Genomic DNA, 12,504 nt, shown 5'->3' on the forward strand with positions numbered 1-12,504 from the left:
TGAACTTTGGAAATTCTGGGTAGTCTTACCCAGAATTGAAAAATAAGTATTTCTCAGTTCTTGCTGAACTTGACTTTTACATTCCATCGCCTATCGCCTAATCATTATTACTGGAGAAATGTGGATATAATTTCCACGTATTTTAATTATATTCTTGTAAATGTATTAGAACTAAAAATTCCAATTATTTTACTGTTAAATGGTTTATGTACTAAGCAACAAATGTGCTGATTGGTAGTGCCACAGACTGTAGGCGTGGTTTATGTTAGTTTGTTTCGAGAGGTCGTTTGCGACGGCCATGGAGGTGGCGAAGTATCGAGAGGTGTAGCTGAGAATGTGACTAGTGACTAGTTTGTAGAAGGGAGTATAAAGGGAGTGCGAGAAAGCTGAAGCAAGTGTTAACGTCTAGAATGGGTGGTTGCTGATTTTTTTTTATTTTTTTTTTTTGACATCGCTATCAAGCAAGAAGGTAAGGCATTGTGAACATGTTCTCTCGTACGATATCTTGTAATGTAAGTAGCATGAACGGCATTAGGTAGTGTAACTACATTTGTGTCATACTCGTCATTGATGAATGGAGTGATTAAAGGAAGTGTGCTGCAGTGCATCGCTACAAAATTCTTATATGAAGTTTATTGTGGATTTGTTTTCTGCGGATCGATATGGGACTCTGTCCTTTATGTCACGTAGCGATGTCTGGTCTACAAGTCTATGGTTGACATGGGATCAACCTTCACTCGAAGCAGTGCCATCATTACAGCGTAGATATTATTTTTCTTAAATATTACATTTTTAAATGCCTTAATAACACTCACGAATATCTTAATTCCCATTATATTACACATAGGAAGCAGTATGTTTCATTTCCTGCAGGGATTTGGTAACCGGAAGTGAAATTTTGAAAATAGGTGGGAGAGCTCACTTGTTTTATTGAACTACGTTAATACAGTAATGCGGTTTGTTGAGGTATGAATGAGCGTGAAGGTGGTATCTGTTTTCATAATGAAAAACTACAATCTGTCAAAGGCTAAATTATAATCGTTCTCTTCATAGACTCCGCGACTAGCTTGACAGGTACGTGATACCTTCCTGTCACTTAGATGTATATTGCGGGGTGCATATTTGGACCCTTTAGAGCGAACAGTATTATTTTCTTGCAGTTAATGTACAGTTTGACCAGGATTGATTTAATCATCTCGTACATTTCTGTTTGAAATAAGGAACCCTTTATTTTCTAATTGAAAGTATCATGTAATATGCAGTCCATTTGTACAGTGGATACTGTACTCCATTATATGGATTGTTAGCTCAATAAAGTATTTCGATTCACTTAGACAGCAGTAACAGAATGCTCCCGAGAATGCAGGGTCGCGATATTTCGTGTGGCTATTTCTAGCAGAGTGCAGCCCTTGTAATGCAGACCCTCCGACGAGGGTGGACGGCATCTGCCATGAGTAGGTAACTGTGTGTTATTGTGGTGGAGGATAGTGTGTGAGTTGCAGGGATGTTTGGGACAGCACAAACACCCAGCCCCCGAGCCATTGGAATTAACCAATGAAGGTTAAAATCCCCGACCCGGCCGGGAATCGAACTCGGGACCCTCCGAACTGAAGGCCAGTACGCTGACAATTCAGTTAACGAGTAGGGTCGCGATAAAATCAGGTAATCTTTTATATTTGTAACCATTATGATTCCACCTGGTATTGCCCCCGATGAAATGCTTCATAATTCTCCCTCCTGAAATGTACTCGGGTAGTTCAACATACCTAGGACGACTAGTCACATGCCTTTCAAGATCTCGACGAATATAATAGAACTGAGATGTATTTCAAACTGTCGAATGTGCAGAATGTATGGTATTCACCCCCACGCGTTATACTTCGATCAAATCACTGTAGTTCATGGCTAATGGCCCGAGGTCTTGTTCTGAAATTCATAGTAACTTTTAGGCTTGCCAAATTTGGGAGATGTAAATGAAAAATTAACAGAATATTTTGATGAAACTTGTTATGTGAAAACACGTGAAAGCAGTGAACGGGAATATATCAACAAAATTGTGTATATTTATTGGGCCTACATACTGATATGTATAGTTCAGTAAATTGGAGTACATTTAAACATGTATATGGTTATCAACAACAGACTTCTGGGTCGGAAACATTTCATGTTCTATGTTGGAGGTTAGGAAGACATCATTATTACGATGTAGTTGTACAGTACATGATATCTGAATTGTATTTTTACTGAGAATGGTGGTGCTTGGCAACAACTGAAAATGCACGTTTGGTATATATAGGCTATAAAGAAATTTTACATGTGATGGACACACTGAGAAATGCACACACTGCACATTTGAATTAATATTACAGATCATTCTCCACAGAACTTTACTCGAAATGATACCTCTCAGTTGCAAATGATTACAACCATGCACTTGACAACTGCTATCTACAGAAAAGAAAAACAACCCCAATTTGCACAGCCCAAAAGAAACTCTCAAAGAGCATTACCATACTCTTATAGCAGAATAGTATGAAAGTAACATCCTTCATGTGCAACTTGCTGTAGGCCTATTTTATGAACTGGAATTACGTGAATGTCTCGTATTCTGCATTGGACAAGAGTTGAAATGGCATGCACTGGAAGGCTTCAAAATTCTGTACATTAAAATGATCTGGAAACCATGCTCTCCCACCAAAGCACCAACATACTGATTGGCTTTTTGACTGGAATACTTGCAACTTCTATAGTTTCTGTTAAGCAGGTACTACCGGTATATCGATTGTTATATTCATGACAGAAAACTGCAAGCGCCTGTGAATGAACTAAATGCCTCAGAAATGTTCTATTTCCTACTAGTTCTATTGGCCTTGTTTAGTTTTACATCTCTTGTCATTAATTCATTTGAAACTGAACCTAACCGTTGTTGCCTTGTTCTACTCCTACCCTCTATGGCAAAGTCCATTATTCTCCTAGGTAACCTGTCTTCACCCATTTGCTTCTCGTAATCCCCACCATCGAAGCCAGTTTATATGTGCAGCTTCAGCCATCATATTTATTCTCAACTTAACCTGTATCTTCTCTTTTCGGCCACCCTTCTGCCATTATTCGCATGTGTTTCTACCAGCAATTATTTTCTCTACTTTCATGTCTGTTACTTCGAATTTATGAACAAGATATCATGGGTCCACCCTGCTTTTACTCCTGTATAGGAAAGCCAGTCTGAACAGTGCAGATGTAAAATAGGTTTTAGTCTTCGAACTCTCTTCTTTCTCACAGAAAAATGTTGTTTGCAACTGCAAGCTCGCTCACTGTATTTAGCTTTGCTGCACCTTGATTCAATTTCACTTTGTACACTACCATCCTGGGAGAATACACCTTAGTATGTGACATGAATCACATGTACCAGTTTTGTATTGTTCCTGGCATTCACTTCTCTCAGGTTTCTTCTGTACTGACAACACTTCACTCTCAGCAATGCTAATTTTCATGACACTTGTTGCATGTCATTTCAAGCTCAAAGGTATTGGAAAAAAATTAGAATTCATCACAAGCGGTCTATAGTTGTACCATGTCTAGAACAACTAAATTGGCGATAAAGAACAATATAACCATGACTATATGTGGAACTTTATATATTAATTACTTGAAGATATAGTATACTTTTATTTATTAAATATCCAACATATAAGTTCTGGTTTTTGGAGGTACTTTCTCTATATGTTGTGTTTGTGAGCAATACGTACAAAAGTCATTTAGTTAATATCTTGGAACAAGAGACCCTGTATATCTTGCTTAAGGCATGCACATGTCCTCTTGCTAGATATGAAAAACGAAAATCCACAGCCTATTTCCAATCATTCAACCGGATCGGGAATGAAATGAATGAAGCCGCCATCTTGCAGCGAGTATAAGAATTGTGCCGGCTGCCGAAGCCTTTCACACTCCTCTGGGGCAATGATTAATGAATGACAGATGGAATGAAATGATATTGGAGAGTGTCGCTGGAATGAAAGATCACAGGGAAAAACCAGAGTACCCGGAGAAAAACCTGTCCCGCCTCCGCTTTGTCCAGCACAGATCTCGCATGGAGTGACGGGGATTTGGACCACGGAACCCAGCAATGAGAGGCTGGCGTGCTGCTGCCTGAGCCACGGAGGCTACACATCTTACTAGATATAATTAAATAAATATTATGTCTTCATCGTACTAAATGTTTGTGTTTTGTTAAGCCATATTTTGACTACAACCAGATTTAATGATTCACTGTAATAACTTACAGTTGGGCCCACGAGAGTTGAAGTCTGACATTTGAGTGGCAAAAGCAGTAACTAGGAAGTGCGCTGCGTTGTCACAGTTACCTCAGTCTCGCGGCATATCACCCTTTCATACGGACTGAATATTTAATCAACTATGTTGGCCTAATGCAATTCAGTAAACTTTGACCCGTTCCTAAGCTCGTGCTAATAATTCCGGCATTAGAATATAACACATTGCCGATAAATAAGATTTTATATTCACTAAACTGACCATAACCTCAACAAATGCACATGTTATAGGATAGAACTGTACAACTAGCCACTGATTAACTTACAAAAAATAAACTAACAATGAAAATAATATTCAGGAAACAAACACTTAAGTTATTACATAAACCAGCAACAACTAATACACGTAACACAGTACCACTCCGAATAATGACTCCGAATAGTGACTGAAAGCAAACCCACCCACATGGCGATAGCTTCCTTAAATGTGGCATCTCTGTTATAGTTGTCATAGCAACAGACTTTTTTCGAGCATCGTTAGTCTATTTTTTTTTCTCGCCGGTGGTGCTAAACGTCAGGTTTGAACTCTCGTGGGCCCAACTATAGTTGGCTATTAACTTGATTTTAGGCTAATGTCAGGTGAGGTGACGAAGTTCCAAGTTGCAGTTAGATACCAGAATAGGAATGTGCAAGGCCTTACACTACCTTAACGGTATGGTATATGCATTTTATTTCACTCCAGATAGCAATTAAATTCCAAAAGACTGCACCTAGAGCATAAGTAGACCTACTCGTCACAGAAATTTGAATGTTTAATCTAACTTGTCAGCATTTGATATTGGTTAAGAGTTCTTTCTGAGCATTTAGTCTTACCCTGCCAAATATCTGAGTCAAACACAACCTAAAATCATTTGGACTAGTTCACTTATGATAGGACAACACATTTCTTCCCTCTTTCTCATCCTTGTTGGCCTGGTCTGCAATCAAATCCACAGTGTTGAAGGAAGTTTCAGCTGAACAAGCTGCCTTCTTGCTGGCCAGCATTTTTAGTCATTCAAGGTTATAAATTTTGTTATTGGTTCCGTATGGAATTAAGATTACATAGAATTTACAAAGTTTATTCCACCTATTCAATACTGTAGAGTAATCGCAATATGTATAAATACATTACAATATGTTATCAAGGTACTAGTTTCGACCCGATGTGGGTCATCATCAGCCTAACTAAGATACACTTATGGATTTGCCAAAGTCCTAGGACAAAATTACATTGTGGAATTAAAATTTAAAAGAATGAACTGTGTGATGCGATAATGTACATATAAAATGGAATGATGAAATGTTATAGATAAAATAATGTACTGATCGATGACAAATAAAATTTTCAGGATTTACGTCAATTTCAATTAAACTGTAGTAAAGTGTAGTATCACACAATGTTTACAATGATGATTAAAATATGCCCTTATTAGTGAATACTCTAAAATTGCACTTTAAAAGTGTAATATGCTGGTTGAATGCAAAGTCCAGATACTTCTATTGAGTTCTAAATTTCAAGTGCATCTTCAGGTAGAGAATTGAAAGTTGAACATTGGTGCAGAGGGTGTCTGTCTTGCTTGAGGTCCAATATTTCTGATACAGAAGTTAAATGTAGATAAAACCATAAGACATTCTTATAATGGATTCTTGCTGTGGTGTGAGGAAAATTCCCAATCAAAGTTGGAACAAATAGAACCTTGCACGCAATGTGAACAACCTGACCGGCACTCAGTTGCACATTCTGATACAGAAGCCTGAAGACACTCAACCTACACTAGGAGTTATGGTCTGGGGGCCATTTCCTTTGATAGCAGGAGCACTCTTGTTATCCCGAAACATGACAGCGGATTTATATGTCTGACCGATGACTGAGCAGGTTGTACTGCCATTCATTCGTAATATTCAAGGGGGTGTTTTCCAATAGGATAATGCTTCTCATACCGCTGCTGTCACCCAACGTGCTCTAGAGTGTGTCTACCAGTTGCCTAGGCCAGCAAGATCACCAGACGTTTCGGCGCATAGAAGACATTATGGAACGAGAAATCCAGTGTCATCCAATACCAGCATTTACAGTTTCGAGGAATGCAATTTAGGGTAAGCAGTAGTCTAAGTAACATATTTATTTGACTAACATTTCCAGGTCACAGGTTCAGGTATTCACAAAAAGACGTGCGACATGGTGGTGCATTAATAACGCTGTAGTCACCATGATTTAGGATGCAAGTATGCAAACATTGTTGTATAGGTGCTGTATGTTATTTTGTAGGATGTCTGTTGCATGTGAGAAAGCGGGCATGGCGGCGGCAGCTATTTGAGAGGCTACCTACCTACACACAATTTTATTAGTGTACATGCAACGCGACAGAGCGCAAGCCACGTGGCGATGATCTGTATCTGACAGGTAGGTTCCAAACGCTTACGTGGCCTCCTCAACAAGTTATGGCCATCATTTTCACTGAGACAGAAACGGCTCTCGTCTGAGAGCACAACAGATCTCCACTCTGCCCTCCAATGAACTCTAGCTTGACACCATTGAAGTCGCAGATGGGACTGATTTGGAGTTACTGGCTTGGAACACTACAGGATGTCTGGCTCGGAGCTGTCTCCCAAATATTCTATTTGGTCCAGTTCGCTGTGTCACTGGTGCCAGCGGAAGCTGTAGTGGTTGTTGCAGATGCAGTAATCCACCATGGCCATGCGGCGAATACGGCGATCTTCCCTCTTCACAGTAGCCCGTGTGCAGCCCTGACCCAGTCTTCTGGAGACAGTGCCTTCCTATGACTATTATTGCCAACACTGATGCACTGTTGATACATTCCTGCCAAGTCTTTCTGCAATCGCAGAAAGGCCATCCACTTTTCTTAGCCCTGTTACAGAGTCAACTCTGTAAGCTGCTAATCCTTCCGTCTCCTTAAAGGCATGTTTGACTCGCGCTTATCTCACGTCAACACTGGACGATGACTAATGCTCACAACGTGTACAGTGCATATTTATAGGAAACTTGCTTTGCACGGTCATAGGTGCATTACTAGCACAACTTTTACGCGTAAGTTTGAATAAGTCAACTTTCAGATGTGCAAACACGCCTCCCAAATTTTGTTTATCTAGCACAGCGGTTCCTAACCTTTTCAGTCATGTTATGCCTATGGTCTATCAGGGATACTAATTTTACCCCCCATTTTAAAATGTTATCAAAGAGAACACATTAATTAATCATTTATCATTTATTAATTTATTAATCATAAAATTGCACAAACATATACATAATTACAATTTCAATGTACTTCCTTAATTAGCCTGTAGTTAATGTTAAGGTTGGAATTGTTTTGCATTTGCAAGTTTTTTTGTTAGGTTTGGTTTCACTTAACATGCATCTCAAGTCATGTTCCACATTGAAACTGTTTCTTGCCTTTGCTTTTACTGCTAGTAAAATTGAGAAACCTCTCGCATCTATAAGCGGTAGCAAAAGGTATTGTCATTCTTAGAGCTCTGTCAGCTATAATAGGATATTCACCACTTTTTGCCAAAATGTACCAAGGTCATAATTTTGAAATTCCACTTTAAAAGTGCTATCCTTACATACATTACATATATTATCATTATAGACTGTTATGCCTTTCAGCGTTCAACCTGCAAGCCTCTGTGAATTTACTAAACGTCGCCACAATCATCGATTTGCAACTACTGTTATGGCCTCATTCCGTTCTATACCTCTTGTCTTTAAATCCTTAGTAATCAAGTCTAACCATCGTCGTCTTGGTCTACCTCTACTGCTCTTACCCTCCATAGCAGAGTCCATTATTCTCCTAGGTAACCTATCCTCCTCCATTCGCCTCACATGACCCCACTACCGAAGCCAGTTTATGCGTACAGCTTCATCCATCGAGTTCATTCCTAAATTAGCCTTTATCTCTTCATTCAGAGTACCATCCTGCCATTGTTCCCACCTGTTTGTACCAGCAATCATTCTTGCTACTTTCATGTCTGTTACTTCTAACTTATAAATAAGATATCCTGAGTCCACCCAGCTTTCGCTCCCGTAAAGCAAAGTTGGTCTGAAAACAGACCGATGTAACGATAGTTTCGTCTGGGAGCTGACTTCCTTCTTACAGAACACTGTTGATCGCAACTGCGAGCTCACTGCATTAGCTTTACGACACCTTGATTCAATCTCACTATATTACCATCCTGGGAGAATACACAACCTAAATACTTGAAATTATCGACCTGTTCTAGCTTTGTATCACCAATCTGACCTTTAATTCTGTTGAATTTCTTACCTGCTGACATCAATTTAGTCTTCGAGAGGCTAATTTTCATACCATACTCATTGCACCTATTTTCAAGTTCCAAGATATTACACTGCAGGCTTTCGGCACAATCTGCCATTAAGACCAAGTCGTCAACATAGGCCAGACTGCTTATTACATTTCCACCTAACTGAATCCCTCCCTGCCATTTTATACCTTTCAGCAGATGATCCATGTAAACTACGAACAGCAAAGGTGAAAGATTACAGCCTTGTCTAACCCCTGTAAGTACCCTGAACCAAGAACTCATTCTACCATAAATTCTCACTGAAGCCCAATTGTCAGCATAAATACCTTTGATTGATTTTAATAATCTACCTTTAATTCCATAGTCCCCCAGTATAGCGAACATCTTCTCCCTCGGTACCCTGTCGTATGCTTTCTCTAGATCTACGAAACATAAACACAACTGCCTGTTCCTCTCGTAGCATTTTTCAATTACCTGGCGCATACTGAAAATCTGATCCTGACAGCCTCTCTGTGGTCTGAAACCACACTGGGTTTCATCCAACTTCCTCTCAACGACTGATCGCACCCTCCCTTCCAAGATGCCAGTGAATACTTTGCCTGGTATACTAATCAATGAGATACCTCAATAGTTGTTGCAATCCTTCCTGTTCCCTTGCTTATAGATAGGTGCAATTACTGCTTTTGTCCAATCTGAAGGTACTTTTACCAACACTCCATGCTAATTTTACTACTCTATGAAGTCATTTCATCCCGGCCTTCCCACTATACTTCACCATTTCAGGTCTAATTTCATCTATTCCTGCTGCTTTATGACAATGGAGTTTATTGACTATCCTTTCCACTTCCTCTAGCATAATTTCACCAACATCATTTTCCTCCTCCTCATGAGCTTGGCTGTTGGCAACACCACAAGGATGATTTCCTTTTACATTGAGAAGATGTTCAAAATATTCCCTCCACCTCTCCAGTGATTCCCTGGGATCTGAGTTCACCTGAATTACTCAAAACACTGTTCATTTCCTTTTTCCCTCTCTTCCTAAGATTCTTTATTACTGTCCAGAAAGGTTTCCCTGCTGCTTGACCTAGCCTTTCCAGGTTGTTACCAAAATCTTCCCATGACTTCTTTTTGGATTCAACAACTATTTGTTTCGCTCTGTTTCTTTCATCTACGTACAAATCCCTGTCTGCCCCGGCCATTGTTTGGAGCCATTTCTGATAAGCCTTCTTTTTACGTTTACAAGCTGCTCTCACTTCATCATTCCACCAAGATGTTCGCCTTTTCCCACCTTTGCACACAGTTGTTCCTAGGCATTCCCTTGCTGTTTCTACTACAGCATCCCTGTATGCCACCCATTCACTTTCTATATCCTGAACCTGCTTACTGTCTACTGTTTGAAACTTCTCACTAATCATATCCATGTACTTCTAATTTCCTTGTCCTGGAGTTTTTCTACCCTTATTCGTTTGCAGACAGATTTCACTTTCTCTACCCTAGGCCTAGAGATACTTAGTTCACTACAGATAAGATAGTGGTCTGTATCATCAAAAAATCCGCGGAAAACTCGTACATTCCTAACAGATTTCCTGAGTTCGAAGTCTAAGATATAGTCTATTATGGATCTGGTACCCCTAGCCTCCCATGTGTAGCGGTGAATAGCCTTATGCTTGAAGAATGTATTCGTAACAGCTAAACCCATACTAGCACAGAATTCCAGCAAACGCTTCCCATTCCCATTAGCTTCCATATCTTCCCCACATTTACCAATCACCCTTTCATATCCTTCAGTTCTATTCCCAACTCTCGCATTGAAATCGCCCATTAGCACTATTCTATCGTTGCTGTTGACCCTGACCACGATGTCACTCAATGCTTCATAAAACTTGTCCACTTCATCCTCATCTGCACCCTCACATGGTGAATACACGGACACAATTCTAGTCCTAATTCCTGCAGCTGACAAATCTACTCACATCATTCGCTCATTTACGTTCCTAACAGAAACTGTTGCGTGCAGTGGTATTCCTGATAAAGAGCCCTACCCCAGACTCTGCCCTTCCCTTTCTAACAACCATCAAGTACACTTTATAATCTCCTATCTCTTCCTCGTTATCTCCCCTTACCCGAATATCACTTACTCCTAGCACATCCAAATGCATCCTCTTTGCTGACTCAGCCAGTTCTACTTTTTCTTTCATAAGCCCCATTAATATTGATAGCTCCCCATCGAATTCCATTTCGTTCGCCAAGTTGTTTCCAAGGAGTCCCTCGCCTGTCAGATGGGAGTGGGACTCCGATACTCCCATAGGTCAGAGGCTTGCTTAAAGTGTTCTGAGCTCGGTAAATTCATGAAGCAGGATGCTACCCTACTTGCACATAGTCCAAGTGAGGATCTCTCCTCTAACGGGTTATGGACCACCGGTGAATTGTATAGTCCTAGCCGCCTGAGCACAAGGAGGGCCACGACTCAGAATATGTCTGAGATGCCCACTCCCATTCCATAGCAACTGGTATCCCGACTCTCAGGACCACTTACTAGGCCACTCAGCCGTTGCCCATGGTTCACGAACTAGGACGTGACTACAGTAATCCACAAACATGAACATGTACAGTCCGAGAAATTCTACTTTGGCTGACACATCTTTGTCTTTAAAAATCACTAGTAGAAAACGGTCTTAATATCCAAGAACTGGACTGACTATTGTCCATGTCTGGGAAATATTGCTTCAGTGAGTCTATGCAGATAAATAGAGAATCACGGAATTTTCAAACTTGATTTTTTTCAGATTAGTCATTTACCATTTGCTCACACATTTGTGTAAACATCGACATATCACAGACATGAACTCTGCATTGGTGAAGTTCCAATTTACGCAGAAAACTAGCAACTTTATCCTCTGCTGTCAGGATATTAATCATATTTCCTTGTAATGAAACATTCGGACTGTTAATTTCACTGAAAAAATGAAAGATATGCCAGCATTTCGACAGATGTTTTATTTTTGAGTACAACTCTATTTCTTTTTGTGTTGTCTGGTTTTTGAGCAAAAATTCAATTTCTTCATGGAGCTTATAAACCCTGTTTGAAACTTTCTCTCTCAGCAACTAGCATACTGCTGTGTGGTACAAAAGACCATTAAATTTGGCACCAACTTCATTGCACAAAATCTTGAACAATCTGGAATTCGTACTGCTGCCACATATGATTCACAATTTTAACGTCACTCAACGTGCGTAGTAAATCTGAAGGAAGCATCTTAACAAAGCGTAACTGTGTATCGTGCAGTGATGAGATAAAACATGAAGGGCAACTTGTTTCATGAGTGCTTGATATCCAGAACGAATACTCGTCATGGAATGCTGTACAAATACCAACTAGCTATGACCGGTCCAGTCCTTTTTCCTGAATAGACTGTTTTAGTGTTTTGAATAAGTCTTCGCCGCGAGTAGTGGTGGGCAAAGTTTTGCAGAATAAGTAATCCTCTTTTACACGATCATCTTTAATGTACAGAGTAAGTACAAGGAATTGTATACACAAAGGTACATTGGTTGAGTCGTCCATTTGCAGCGCAAACATAGAAATTTCTTTAATTTCAGAAGTAACGGTTGCCAAAATGTCATTACTCAACTCTAGAATATGACTTTGAACTGTGTTGTTGGAGAGTGGCATTTGATTAATGTTGCTCACCAATAACGAGCAACACTGCATCACACAAACAAGGTTTGATTTTCCTCTCCTATAGGGTGCAGGTTTTTTTTCATAGCAGTTGTATAAGCAATTTGATACTAAGCTAGAAGACCCAATTCAGTTGCCTTGTATACATTTCCTGTGGAATCCAATTGTGAAGATTTTATAACACTCTTTTCTCTTTAAAAAAAAAAATGTCTTTACCTGCAAACTCCTTGTGAACATTCTCAA

The 12,504-nt window shown here is 39.8% G+C and overlaps 1 protein-coding gene across 1 annotated transcript in view; it reads left to right on the plus strand.

Annotated features, from left to right (window-relative positions):
• The first annotated feature begins 288 nt into the window (after positions 1-288).
• Positions 289-12,504, plus strand: part of LOC136864016 (RING finger protein 44) — a 344,632-nt gene continuing 332,416 nt past the window's right edge. Inside the window, exon 1 of the mRNA XM_067140516.2 lies at positions 289-469. The gene's annotated coding sequence lies outside the window, so the exon portion shown is untranslated. The remainder of the gene's footprint in view (positions 470-12,504) is intronic.

This window comes from Anabrus simplex, chromosome 2 (assembly GCF_040414725.1).
Source record: "Anabrus simplex isolate iqAnaSimp1 chromosome 2, ASM4041472v1, whole genome shotgun sequence".
NCBI lineage: Eukaryota > Metazoa > Arthropoda > Insecta > Orthoptera > Tettigoniidae > Anabrus > Anabrus simplex.